Raw genomic sequence first — 15,418 nt, 5'->3', positions numbered from 1 at the left:
GTTTACAGTGTATCAATATCAATTTAACAGGTTTTTATAATTGGCAGTTTTAAAGTGTTGTGCAATTACCTAATTTAAATAGAATGCAAGATTGAAGAAGAATAAAATTAAAACACCTTATAGCAACGTATTAACTTATATAATTATCCCCCGCCATAGGCGGAGGGATATTGTTTTGGCGTTGTCCGTCCTTCCTTCCGTCTTTTCCGTCCGTCCGTCCAGAGCCATATCTTGGAAGTGCTTTGGCTGATTTCATTGAAACTTGGTATGAATATATATATGGATAAGAGAATGATGCACGCCTAATCGCATTTTAAACCATCTCTTAATAATGGAGTTATGTCCCTTTGAAAATGATGCCGGTTGGTTGAAAAACATGGCTGACAGGGGGCGGGGCATTTTTTCCTTATACGGCTATAGTAAAACCTTGTTTACACTCTAGAGGCCACATTTATTGTCCAATCTTCATGAAATATGGTCAGAAGATTTGTCTTTTTGATATCTTGGATGAGTTCGAAAATGGTTACATTTGCTCGAAAAACATGGCTGCCAAAAGGTGGGGCATTTTCCCTTATATAGCTATATATGGCTATAGTAAAATCTTGTTAACACTCTAGAGGCCACATTTATAGTCCAATCTTTATGAAACTCGGCAGAAGATTCATCCTAATAATATCTTGGACTAGTACAAAAATGATGCCTGTTGTTGAAAAACATGGCCACCACGGGGGCGGGGCATTTTTCTCTATATGGCTATAGTTGAACCTTGTTAACACTCTAGCTCACATTTATTTTTCGATCATCATGAAACTTGGTCAGAGGATTTGTCTCAATGATATCTTTATTGAGTTCGAAAATGGTTTTGGTTGCTTTTAAAACATGGCCACCAGTAACCCCACATTAAACCCCCCTCTCGACCCCCCCCCCCCCCCGACTCTTATCTTTCTCTTGATTACATGATAATAAGTGCCTGTGAAATTTGTCAGACCAACTCTATGTGTCCAATAATTATTATGATGAAGGTGGTAGTGGCGGTTACTTGCCTTTTTCATGGATACATTGCTAATTACATACCGTGAGATTTGTCAGAACAACTCTATGTATGCAATAACAGTGGGGGGTTTTATGGCAATTTCGGGGCCGATATAAGGCCCCATTTCCCTCCAAAAATAGTATATATTTTCCCCCATTTTTTTTGAAAAAATCCCCTCTAAAATTTAAAAAAAAAAAAAAAAAAAAAATTCATAAAAACTCGTGATAGATTTATCTCAAATTCATTTTATAAACAACTAACAAAGTATATATCTATAATTAATATGATTTTTTATTATTATAAAGAGATTTATTAAATTAGGTTTTCCCAAATCAGTGGACTTTATGAATTAAAAAAATTTCCAAAATGGCCAAGAAAAGGCCTGATGTATCTATATTGTGTCAATATTTGTTGATAAAAACATTCCAATTTGGCCCATTTTATGGATAAAAAATGCTCACATTTGCCATTTTATTGATTTAAAAAATCCCAATTAGACTCTAATTGGATTGGAAAACTGATACTGTGCATGACGGCTGAACTGACTGAAACTAATGTTGAACAAATCATTGATAAATTTAAGAAAAAGAACAGTGACATTCAGCTGTGAATATTACATTCATACATACATGACATTTTTGTGTATTCATATAATAAATATCATTACATATAAAAGAATGACTTCTTAATTTTCCCCTTTTCCTAAAAAACGACGCGTTTCTCCCCTTTGGACGGGCCCCGCCACCATTCCCCTATAGGTAAAAAAAAAACACTGAATAATGATGATGATAAAGGTGGTGTAGGTGGTGACTTGTCTTTCTCTTGATTACATGATTATAAGTGCCTGTGAGATTTGTCAGAACAACTCTGTCTGTGAGATATGAATGCCAAAGTCTTTGTTTTACATAACATGAATTTTTATGTAAAAGTGGTGGTTCTTCATAAATTCTACATGTTCTTTGCAAATGATGACCTCTACAAAGTTGTGCCAGGAGTACCATATTGCCTGACAATCTTTTGTTTTATCGTTAACTTAAACTGTACTTGATTCTAGCATGCCACTATACTTCTTTGAAGTAATTTGAGCAAATTTCTAAATGTTTAGTAATGTATACATTGTTTAAGGTACATTATAATTTCACATTTTATAGGTGGACTTCAATATGTATGATCTACTTATGCTGCCACAATGTAAAGGCAACAATCACTGGGTTTTGCTGGTTGCAAGTGTTAAGTCCAGGACAAGGTTCAAAGCTGTAATTCATTTTTTGTCTTACCTGCTTGATATAGCAGTCACAATAGCAGTTGGTGTATGTGCATTTTTATGTGTATCTCTGAGCTTATCCAAACTGTGATTCGATAATTAAATATGCCATTTTAAATATAGCTCACCACATATGTGCTCCATGTAGAGAAGCTGCAGCGCATGCGTTAACAAGAGATCAAAGGTCACATTTAGGGATGATTGAGCTTTTTTAGCCAGTTCCAGTTATCATTCATCAGGCAATATAAAAAACAAGATATTCAAAAAAAATTGTAAATCTTATTTGTTTTCTATATTTGTATCTTTATCTAAAATATTAACTTGTAATGACCACCAACACTTTATAAATGATAGGCTACATATAAATATAAGCTTGCTTTCTTAGTTCATTCTTATTTATTATTGTGTCCTATCTCTCACACTTACGTGTTTCAAATAATGTGTTAATAGATTCACACACATATATATATATATATATATATATATATATATATATATATATATATATATATATATATATATATATGTATATATATATATATGTTTGAAAACTGATTACAAAAACAATTTGGTATAGATAAAGTACCGCTTAAGTATATAGGCACATGATTTTCATTGATTTTACCAACAAAGTGTTTGTTGCAGCCAGATCATGTGTCAACGAGCGCAAATTGTGAAAGATGGCTTGAAAAAAAGGGAGTTCAAAGCTCCACCTTGCAACAAATAGCGCGATGGAAACAGCTGTGGAGTGTTTGCATGGATGGTAATAAATTAGCTTTATATGATTAGTAAATATATTTTTTACTTAGTAAAGATCTGCATTAACTTTTATTCAACAAAATAATGGGAGAATGTAGAATATAATCATCGTACCTTTCTGTTGGTGCATTGGTTTTTAGAGCCTTGCATTTTCTTTTAATTTATAAAGGACATGATATATGTAATATCATAACCTGAGGATCAAACTGTGTTATAGAGTCCCACTTTTGTCTAATAACCCTGAAAATTAGGTAAACAAGAAGATTACTCATATTTTAATTTATTAATGTGTCATATAATGAAAAAAGCATTCTCTTTGCTCCATTATATTATTTTGTATGAATTAGTTGTTTTTCAGTGTCTTAATGTGATTGTATAATTATGATACATAAAACATGAATACTTTTCACTATCAAACTATCGTTCTTGCAATTTTATTTTCAGAAATAGTATTTTTTGTGAACACTTAATCTAGTGAATATATGCTTTTCTTATTGCAAACAAATGATGCTGTTTTTAAAGTTAAGTATGAATGACTTTTACTTTATTTCCAGACTGCCGTATGTTTGGTCAGGAAAAAGCATCCCACAATGTTGCGACAGGCCCATGTTTCAGTTTATCGAGACTAGTCATGAGACGCAGACTTCTGATTCATGGAGTGCGGCAAACATATGTACGCGACTCGATCACTCCACTGTAAAGACCCGCACGGCATTAAAATGGATATCATCTGACGTTTGCAAACGATGGCTGCATGAGGTCTTCGTCTCACAACCTACATCCCAAGATAGCTTTGTGTGTGATGTTTGTATTGCACAATATGGTCGATGTATTGAAACCAAGCTTTAAAAATAAAACAAGGTCAACTACAATTTAAAATTAAAACTAAAAATGGCGCGGCAGAGGCCGACGCGTATCCCCACGCCGCATGTTTGACCCAGGGGCACCCTAGGGTTGGTAATGGGGCCATGCATAGTCAAGGCTTTGTTGATTCTGGTGGCGGTGAAAATGTTAAAATCGAAGTCCTTAATACAAGAGTAAAATTCACTTGGATTAAGGTGCCCTAATTTCTCCTCCTCATCCTGCTCTCCTAACAAATCTAATACTGAATCAACTTCACTGACGACCATTATGTACATATCATCCTCATCGGGATGAGATGGCTGAACATGCTCTGTTATAGCCAATGTTCTTGCTTCTGATTTTGAAAAGTTATGTTTTGAGGTTAAATGGTTGACTAAATAGTAGCGTCTCTGAAATTTTCTATCGCAATTTTGTACACAACAATGTTAAATGTTAAATTTCATATCTGTCTTTGATGTGCCTGTTCAAGAGTCCTTTTTGCTTTAAATTGTTTGTCACATTTTTCACACTTGAACATTTTGAAAGATTTTTAGTAATCAGTCTAAAAGAGTGATTGAACAAATTGAAAGTTTATGCCCTTTTATATATTCGTGAAGCTCTATTCCATGAGTTTCTCATTATTTTTATGCTTGACTGCATTCTATCTCTTCTCTCAAATACAGGTGTCCCTTTGCACCAATATTTTATAATCCCTTGTATAAACATTAGATGGATGAGCTGAACCATTTCACAGATGAGTAAACACATATAATTGACTACTAAATACATCTCTGCGCAACTTATGTGTAACTCTATATGTTTTCAATACACAAGCTTCATTGTTGAATAATTCCTTTGTCTGATGAAAATGCTTGCACTTCTTCTAATTGGGTAGATAACCACTTAATAGATTTCGAAATCTAAACGCGGACCTTAAGTTCAAGGTCAAGGTCACAGGGGTCAAAACTTTTTTTATGCGCATGGAAAGGTCTTGTCCAGATTCACATGCATACTAAATATGAAAGCAATATCTGAAGGGACACAGTAACTATGAGCCTTTGTCGAATCGCGTACGCAGATTTCGAAACCTACACGCTGGCCTTAAGTTCAAGGTCAAGGTCACAGGGGTCAAAAATTGTATGCACATGGTAAGGTGTTGTCCAGATACACATGCATACCAAATATTAAACCAATATCTGAAGGGACACAGTAGTTATGAGCTTTTTTCGAATCGCGGTTGCAGATTTATAAACCTGAATGCTGACCTCAAGTTCAAGGTCAAGGTAGCATGTACAAAATTGTATGCACATGGAAAGGTGTTGTCTAGATACACATGCATACCAAATATGACAGCAATATCTGATGGGACACAGTAGTTATGAACCTTTTTCAAATCGCTGTAGCAGATTTCAAAACCTGAAAACTGGCCCAAAGTTCTAGGTCAACGTCACAGGAATAAAAAAAATTATGCGCATGGAAAGGTGTTGTCCAGATACACATGCATACCAAAAATAAAAGCAATATCTGAAGGGACACAGTAGTTATGAGCCTTTTTCGAATCGCGGTCGCAGATTCGAAACCTGAAAACTGACCCCAAGTTCAAGGTCATAGGGGTAAAAAATGGTGTGAGCATGGATAGGTGTTGTCTAGATACACATGCATACCAAATATGAAAGCAATATCAGAAGGGACACAGTAGTTATGAGCGTTTTTCGAATCGCGGTTGCAGATTTCGAAACCTTAAAACTGACCCAAAGTTCAAGGTCAAGGTCACAGGGGTAAAAAATTGTATGCGCATGGATAGGTGTTGTCTAAATACACATGCATACCAAATATGAAAGCAATATCTGAAGGGACACAGTAGTTATGAGCCTTTTTTGAATCGCGGTCGCAGAAAAATCTCTGACCTGGCCCCACCCTGACCCCCATAACTTTTGGCCCAGGGGTGAGATCAAAATTCCGTCGCTGTCACCGTCGCATATATGCTCATAGCTACCATGTGTGTAAGTTTCAAGGTTCTAGTGCTAATAGCGTAGGAGATAATAGTGTCCAGGACGGACAGATAGACAGACGGCGGAGATAACCACAATATCCCCACACTTTTAAAAAAGCGTGGGGATAAAAAAAGGTAAAGATGAGCACTAAAATTTTGTGTGTACATGGTTTACTTGCATAAATAGTTTAAAAGTGCATACCGTATTTATTTAAATTTTAGAACAACAAAGTAAATGTTGAAAATGGTTCATGATAGTTCTATGTATATTGTTAAATCACTCATTTTAGGGCAATTATATTTTTTGTTTTAAAAGGCAATCTTACTCAACATCTGCGGATTTTAGGTGATATTGATACTGATTTTAAGGTGATGCCATGTTTTATACAGTTAACTTGAATGTTTTCAATTCATTGCTTTGTAACTGAAATAATAAATAATGAACCCTGAACCTTCCTGTTACTTTTAATTTAGTGTTTTTTGGGAAATGAGATTTTCATGTTAAAAAGTATGCATTATACAAGATAGATTAAATCAAAGACAACTGTTGATACCTGCACATCGATAATATTTCATTCCTTATGTGTGTAATTTCCTATCCTTGACATGAATAAGTAATCATGTAAGAAACAATTTTTTTACAGCTGGTTGTTACTGCATATGTAATTTCTATTCAAAATGATGGTTTTAATAACATGTGATTCAATGAGAAATGCATTTCTCAACTATAACATTTCTTAATTTATATATGAATCATATTTACTATATGTGCTCATTCATACATGTTGATTATTGTTGATGTCTTAATAAACCAAGAATACAACATGTATATTATCAATATGTGTTGTTGCTCGAAAATATGTTTTTGTATCAGGAAGTGCTATGGGCTCGATTAATCTGAGAACTCCATAAAATATTAATAAAATCCTTTCGTGCCTTTTAGTTCTGAAAACAGAAGTAGCCAGTTGGTATAACACATCTCCTTAACAAGTACAGCACAATGAAACTTAAGGTTCTATAATCCTAAATTTTTATAACATCTTTATATCCACACAAAAATATTGATGATTGTGGTGCACAGATTGCAAAACCACCTGTTTGGCAAAAATAATGCAGATGGTTAGATTATGATAATTGCAAGAAAAAAAGAATAACTCTGGAGATAATAATTGATATGATAATCATTGCTTGACAGAATCACAATTGACCTAGATATTTATTTATGTAGTGATGTATTTTTCAATGAGTGCCTTAAGATTCCAAAAACATATTGACTTAAAATAAATAATCCCGATAGCGAAATGACTTATTATTTCATGTTCATGAACCGGTTTTAAAATACTTTGTAGACTTATCTGCTAGGCGGTGAGGACTTTTAGACCACCTGATAAACTTCAACTATATTTGCCCTAGTTCAGTAACCGACTAAAGATATGCTAACATAATACTGATGACTGATGAGTCTGTTGTGTCTTATATTCTCAATGCTACTTAAAATATTAAGTCCATTTCAACATTAAGACTAATAATAAGCAAATTCGTTAAATTGATATCCCCCGCCAAATAAATTTTGATTATTGATGGGTGCAGAACTAACAGAAAAGTTTATTTGAAGGATTGTACCCTTATCTCACTTATTTAAAAGTTACAACATTAAAAACAACAATTGGCAATAACTCTTATTTAAGAAAGTGTAGGGTTATAGATTTTGTGCATGACAGCTCTCCTCATTGATATCTTAACATCCATTACATTTCATATTTAAATCGTGTATAGTATCTGTGATATAGTCCTAAAAAGTAAAATCAGACATGTACATATGTACTAGGGTTATGTTTCTTGTGCATGGCACTTTTTGTGCCCCCCTTCGAAGAAGAGGGGGTATATTGCTTTGATTGCTGGGTCAAGTGTGAGGTTGAGCGCTATTTAACCAGGTTTAAACCCCCAATGCTTTGCATTGACCGTTCCAAGGCGGTGACCCCAGCTTTATTCATATTTTGTGTTTATGTTGGTTTGTATTGTGCTGTATTGTGCTGTTTTGTACTGTTTGGGCAATCGGTCACTTGCCTTAAATAAAGGACCAACTAATTATTTTTAATGAAAATTCAATACTGCTCCAGCAGCTGGAGTTTCACTTCTTTATTTTGCTCATGTCGGTCGGTCGGTCTGTCGGTCGGTCCGTCCACCAGGTGGTTGTCAGACGATAACTCAAGAACGCTTAGGCCTAGGATCATGAAACTTCATAGGTACATTGATCATGACTCACAGATGACCCCTATTGATTTTGAGGTCACTAGGTCAAAGGTCAAGGTCACTGTGACCCGAAATAGCAAAATGGTTTCCGGATGATAATTCAAGAACGCTTAGGCCTAGGATCATGAAACTTCATAGGTAGATTGATCATGACGAGCAGATGACCCCTGTTGATTTTCAGGTCACTAGGTCAAAGGTCAAGGTCACGGTGACCCGAAATAGTAAAATGGTTTCCGGATGATAATTCAAGAACCCTTACGCCTAGGATCATGAAACTTCATAGGTAGATTGATCATGACTAGCAGATGACCCCTATTGATTTTCAGGTCACTAGGTCAAAGGTCAAGGTCACGGTGACCCAAAATAGTAAAATGGTTTCCGGATGATAATTCAAGAACCCTTATGCCTAGGATCATGAAACTTGATAGGTACTTTGATCATGACTGGCAGATGACCCCTTTTGATTTTCAGGTCACTAGGTCAAAGGTCAAGGTCACAGTGACCCAAAATAGTAAAATGGTTTCCTTATGATAACTCAGGAAAGCTTATGGCTAGGATCATGAAACTTCATAGGTACATTGATCATGATTTGCAGATGACCCCTATTGATTTTCAGGTCACTAGGTCAAAGGTCAAGGTCACAGTGACAAAAAAGGCAATAACTCTTATTTAAGAAAGTGAAGGGTTATGGTTCTTATGCATGGTTCTATAAATGAGATATAGCCCTAAAAAGTTACATCATAAAATAAAAATAACAAGAAAGGGCAATAACTGTTATGTAAGAAAGTATACGGTTATGGTTCTCGTGCATTGATAATTATACACCCATGAAGTTTCATGTTAAAGTCTTGTATAGTATCTGAGATATAGCCCTAGTTACATCATACAAAAACAACAAAGCGCAATAACTCTTGTTTCAGAAATCGACGGGTTATGGTTATTGTGCATGGCACCTGTCCTCAGCTATATTTATACACCCATAAAGTTTCATGTTGAAAACTTATATTGAGTTTCTGAGATAAAGCCCTGAAAAGTTTGTGAGTGACTGCACTGACAGACAGACCGACGGTACGTTTAAGCGTATATTTAGCGTACCCGGGGTACATGAAAGTATACTTAAGAGTACACGGGGTACTTTAAAGCAGTACCCGGGCCGAACCGACAATTACCAATCGAGCTTAATTATTGACAGATTAAATAAATGATGATAGTGGTAACTATGATTGCGTGAAATATAATACAATAGATTTCCTGAATTGAGTGTACATGTGAAGTAGCTAAAACAATGATAAAAACAACGATTGGGATTATACATTTCTGGAACTGAATTTGGTTCATAATCAGTTTTTAAGCTGAAATATTGTCCTAAATCAATGTTTTATCGTTGTATTAAAACACTGCAACACTCGTGACTGTAAATTGGGCATTACCATATTTCTTTACTGCGTAATGCATGTACATCATCGATATCCTGGTCTATCGTAAGTTCGTGGATATAACAAATAGAACAGTTATATATATATAACATTTAAAACGAAAATTGTTTTAAAATTCAAATGTTTACATGGTGTTAGAACTACTGTTTTAATATATTTATTGTGGACAACGTGTTTACGTTGAACGTCCGAAAAAAAGATGTCCCAAAATAACAGCAAGCTGTTAAAACGCGAAATTAAGTTGAAATGAAACAACAATGTGTTAAATGTTATTTTTCATCAATCTGACATTTTTCACGGCGACTGATCGGAGCAATCTCACGGGGGGTTCTGTGAAAATCGACAGATTTCCGATTTATCTGACAGATCTAATGATCTGACAATATTCACGCTCATTCACGGTCTATTCAAAGTGTGTTGTTGTAGTTTAGTTACAGGTCGTTCCCGCGTCTTCCTATGACTACATTTGGTATCGACCTGCCCCTGTGATGTTGCAGGGGAGACAATCTCCAGATAAATTCTTGTCTGGACGCAGCTCCGCCGAGGGAGTGCAGCAAGCAGCTCAGCCTTTATGGCCACTCTCGTCACCGGCCGTCGTCTTCAACCCCGAGACGGTTTCCCCAGTGCGTTGAGCGCACTGAGTACCGCCGCCCCGGGTCCACTCTCTAGGGCCACACCCTCGATGTTCTGGTGCCAACACCAGGTCCACCCCGTGCGTCCTCCACACCGGTAAGCTCCCTATCCCGCTCTCTCCAGTCCCTCTCTTGGAAAGTATAGTGTGAAAGCCACACTACCTCCTAGACCCTTGCATACAGAGTGGCTCGGGCCCCCGGTCTTCAAGATCCTGGAGATAACGAACCCCCGTCGATGTACCAGTCCCTCTCTTGGAAAGTATAGTGTGAAAGCCACACTACCTCCTTGACCCTTGCATACAGAGTGGCTCGGGCCCCCGGTCTTCAAGGTCCTGTATCAGCGGTTGACGAGACCGCTGTATCTTCGGGGAGACAGCGAACATAGCAGTGTAGAACACGTCCGGCTCGAGGGTGGCGGACTCAGCTGAATTAGCAGAGCCGTCCGCAGAAGTTCCCTCTATAAGGAAATATGTACAGGTGAGAAGATCTTCTGCGGGTGACTCTCGCCTCGGTCGCGACGCGCACGCTCCATCTGCTGACCGAGGGGTCTATTCAAAGACCTATAGATAACATGTATATAGGTCTTTGTACAAAGTGTTCTTATCAGTTTCTCGACCACGTGACCCCGCCGCGAGATAGCCCGATAAGGCGCGAAGTTTCCAATCTGTGTATTTTTTAGGTCACAATATAGTAAAAGATTTCCTACACAAATTCAATGTGAAAGCAATAACTTCAACAAAAAATAAAGTCAAACTTTTGCGCATAGAGACCCCCATAACCATACCTTTTCTTAAAGAGCATTCCAAGCCCAATTGATTTAAAGAATAAAAAAGATAGGTCACGCGACATGAAAGAAAGAACTCGCCACGAGTCAAAAGTCACTGTTTTACGGCCATCTATTTACCGGCTTCTATCCAGTTCATGAGGGTTTCCCGCCATCTGTCAAAGTCTTATGTAGTCTCCAATCTTCAGATAAAAGAGTGAATTTCTAGTAAACAACAATGTTTTCCCTGCCACATACACACAGAAATATACTAACATAAAGTCATGGCAAGTGACCCTACAGAGAACCGTGTCTTCAAATAAATGATGTTCATGTTATTAGAGAGTATAGCATTGCACTCCAAAAAGATTTAGTATATTGTAACCTAAAGCAGAAATATCTTCTGATTTTCTTGCATATTATTATCTTCCTATTCATATTGCACCAATATATTAAGTTTGGCTGGATTATCTGTCCATTTGGCCATTTTATATCATATTTTCACACGCGGGTGTTTTCGGTCCGAAGAAGGCGATTTTAGGCCTGTTAAAGCCTAAATGTCCCTTTAAGATTTAAAGCTCTTGTGTTCAATATCTGCAACAAAATACCAAAACAAACCAAATGGACAGGCACATGGGGCTTATGCGGGGTGGAGAAAGAATGAATTTGCTAGATAGTTTCACTCTAAGCAATTTTGATAAGGTCTTTTTGTGTTTTTTTTTTAAATCAGCCAAAAAATGTCAATTTCAAAGCCAAAAATATCCAATTTCATCCAAGACAATAAACAAATTAGTAAAAATGAGAGATCAAAGATACTTTAAAGTGTAGAAATCAATAAGTTTCCAATAACTTATTGTTTCGCACCAATAAAAGTGTGAAATCTTGAAAGCGCCTTGTCGCTCGGATCCCATTTATTTAAATGATATATTCTAGCATATAATGCCATGGGTGCCTTTAAACTGCAGCAGTTCATCCAGTTCATGAGGGTTTCCCGCCATCTGTCAAAGTCTTATGTAGTCTCCAATTTTCAGATAAAAGAGTGAATTTCTAGTAAACAACAATGTTTTCCCTGCCACATGCACACAGAAATATACTAAAATAAAGTCATGGCAAGTGACCCTACAGAGAACCGTGTCTTCAAATAAATGATGTTCATGTTTTTAGAGAGTATAGCATGTCACTCCAAAAATATTTAGTATATTGTAACCTATAGGTCTTTGGTCTATTTCGTTTCCGTAGAGATACCTTATGTCGTCCGTTTGTAAGCTCAAATTTGATTGGCTGGCGGGTTCAATGTCTTATTCTTAAAATAAATGCTGCTCGAGCAGAAATTTTGCTGCTCGAGCAGCATTTAAATGCTGCTCGACCAGTAAATTGCTGCTCAAGCAGCAATATGCTGCTCGTGATTCATTCTCTCCGCATGCACCTACCTTTTAACGTAAATGTTAAAGTCTATTGGGAAAGAAAAAGTTACAATTTAAAAATGAATGGTTGTTACGACGATGATTAGTATGGCGCACCAAAGGGGTCGAAACTTGAGCAGCATTTTTTTCTGCTCGAGCAGAAGTTAAAGTTTCGACCCATTTGGTGCGCCATATATGACACCATGTTTTCTATGTAATTGTCTGGACAGTATCCGATCATAACGAGATAATCGGTTTGTGATAACAAAGTCGCAATTAAACACCGGGATATATATGCTTATATAAACAAAGAATGTCACAATTAGTGTGAACAATTAAATAAAACAATTACATACACAAGAGAATTTATTTAATGTGTAAGAAGGTTAGTTGTTTAGACACATAAAGTTTCACTTCAGTTACCCTATGTCGCGTAAATAAAATCGACCTATTGGTTGTGTATTTTCATTCTTATTTGTTTCCGTTTATTACATTTAATTTATTCTGAAAGAATTTCAATTTCTGAGAATTTATTTAACTAAAATGGTCGCGAAGAAGTGCCAATTAGAGAGATTTTTGTGTAACCACATACCGAGCTCTTAGATTGTGTTCCACTACCGAGTTCGTTGTTAGTAAAAACAAATAAAAATAACAACAATATAATTGGATCCAAAAAATCCATTTCCTTGCATGCTAAAGTTTTATTCAGACATAATTATAAAAATTATATTTGATATTGTGCATGATTATCATTTAAAACGATGATTTTGTAAACCTTCTCTATATGCGCTTATATGAATTTTGCCAACCAGTGGGCGGAGTCTAAACTTTGCAGGTGCGTATGACGTCACGCGTTAACTCGTCTATTTATAAACACACTTCATCTTGTGATTGTTTATCGTCGCAGGCTAACAAACAATGGCAGACTTAACATCAATGTAATAATTTTACTGAAGTTTAAATAATGAGAATAAAATGTCCGTCCTATGTGAGATTTTTGTCTTGTTGAGGTGTTGTTAAAGTCCAAATGTATTTTTGATCTTCATAAAATTTCGATATGCAGATTTAAAGCTCGCAACGCCCGAGGCGATTCTGTGACTTTAATGTCATATATAAATAAGACAAACTCGACAGTTAAACAAATTTGTATTTTTTATGGGAGATATTTGAAACAATATTGATGGTTACTTTCGGTTTGGAATAAAAAGTAACAATACGGTTTGCGTTCAAATCTTCATCACTTTAAATCAGGGATGTATAAATGAGTGCGTATAACAATAAGTCAGTTATTTTAACAAAAGTCATGATTTAACATACATTCGATGTACTCTTATTTAAACATAATTATTCGGATGACCTAATCGAACTAAGAAAAAAGTCAAGGTTATAAAATTGTTATGCTTACCTTTTTCAATCATTCAGTCCTTTTATTTATCGACTTACACTAGTTTTATCGACTTACACTAGTTCTGGCTACCATAACTTTTAATGTCACTTTTTATGATTTTTATGGACCAACCCCATTAGGAAAGTCAACCAGAAATTCCCGAAAAGTTGACAAGTAACAAAGACCGGTCCAATACAACTTTTAAATGCAGGTATAGACCAGTTCACGCGTGACGTCACGCGTACCTGCGTGTTTACATCCGGACTATATTGGTAGGCAAAAGAAAGATACAATCAATGGGGAGAAATAGAGCGTGATCGGTTATATTTAAACGATTATATTGATTTTAGTTTTCAACATGCCAACAAGTTGTTCTACGTTACTGAAACAAATAAGATTGAACACAATGAATAAATAGATCAATTCCAAATAAAAAACATTTACAAATTAACCATAATGGTATTTGTCTGGGCAGGGACCTATACACTGGTCCGGGAAAACTAACATGTTTACACATTAAATAAACATTTAATTAAATTAAATGTAATAGTTTTCGTTTGATTGTTTGCATCAATCTTAAAATCGTTTAAGCCTTTGTATTCCGGTGTGTAATTGCCCTTTGTTCTGCATAATACGATTATCTCGTTTTGATCAGATATTGTCCAGACCTTACTAACAACATGGTGTCATAAACCACATTAGGTGGCAGATGGCAGTCTGGTCATTAAACGCAATTGATGATGCCACCATGTCATCATTTTGGTAGTATTAAATAACTAGGCATTTGGTTGAATAAATTTACCACCGACATACTTAACAGTTGCTTACATTAGATATGTTACATATTGTACAAATTTGAAGTCTATAGATTATCGGAAATTGAACACGGTAAAGATACAAGACCGTTTTATTTATAAAAAAAATAAAGTATTTTTAAATTATAAAATGTACGTAAAAAATATTTAACGTATTTAGCGGGCATCGGTTAATTATAAATACGTCATTCCGTATGAAGATGTAATGTTACGGCAATGCACGAAATACATCATAAAAACAAGAAATTACGTTTGACATCAATGGGGGTAAATAATAATGAAACAATATGTATATATTATATATGTATATATATTATGTTGTGTGTTTGTGTGTGTGTGTGTGTTAAATGTTAGATAGTTGTCACTCATACTCGATCACTAGTAACGAGTTTACAATATACATGAATACACAGTTCAATTTGCATCATGTGAGGTTGTGTTTTTTTAGTTATATGTTAATATTCATCAACTCATGCTCTGAACAACACCCATCCAAATTAAAATTACATGTAAATACCGTCATGAACTTCGCTTTGTAGTACGTTTATTTTCAATGAAACACTGACACATTCTACATCACTACTTTTGTATTACTCTAGTTTACGCATGCAATTGATAATTATAATTTTATAATTAGATGTATCATTATTTTTATTGAAGCTTTTCTGCAAATAATACGGCTAATGCATAGAGCTCTTTGTTGTGTCGAATTGTCTGTCGTCCAGTCTTCAGACAATCTTAATTACTTTGATGCTATTGACGCGTTCTTTTAAAATGCAAATAAATGTGTAAATGCATTCTTAATTTTGGCACTAAATATTATTTTATTTTTTTAAT

At 35.5% G+C, this 15,418-nt stretch overlaps 1 protein-coding gene across 1 annotated transcript in view; it reads right to left on the bottom strand.

Annotated features, from left to right (window-relative positions):
• LOC127840592 (mitofusin-1-like) overlaps positions 1-13,995 on the bottom strand; it is a 74,987-nt gene extending 60,992 nt beyond the window's left edge. The window contains exon 1 of the mRNA XM_052369001.1: positions 13,785-13,995. The gene's annotated coding sequence lies outside the window, so the exon portion shown is untranslated. The remainder of the gene's footprint in view (positions 1-13,784) is intronic.
• Between the last annotated feature and the right edge of the window lie 1,423 nt (positions 13,996-15,418).

This window comes from Dreissena polymorpha, chromosome 8 (assembly GCF_020536995.1).
Source record: "Dreissena polymorpha isolate Duluth1 chromosome 8, UMN_Dpol_1.0, whole genome shotgun sequence".
In the NCBI taxonomy this organism is placed as follows: Eukaryota; Metazoa; Mollusca; class Bivalvia; order Myida; family Dreissenidae; genus Dreissena; species Dreissena polymorpha.
The sequence above is the reverse complement of the archived record's forward strand: the minus strand, read 5'-3'. Positions and strand labels throughout refer to the sequence as shown.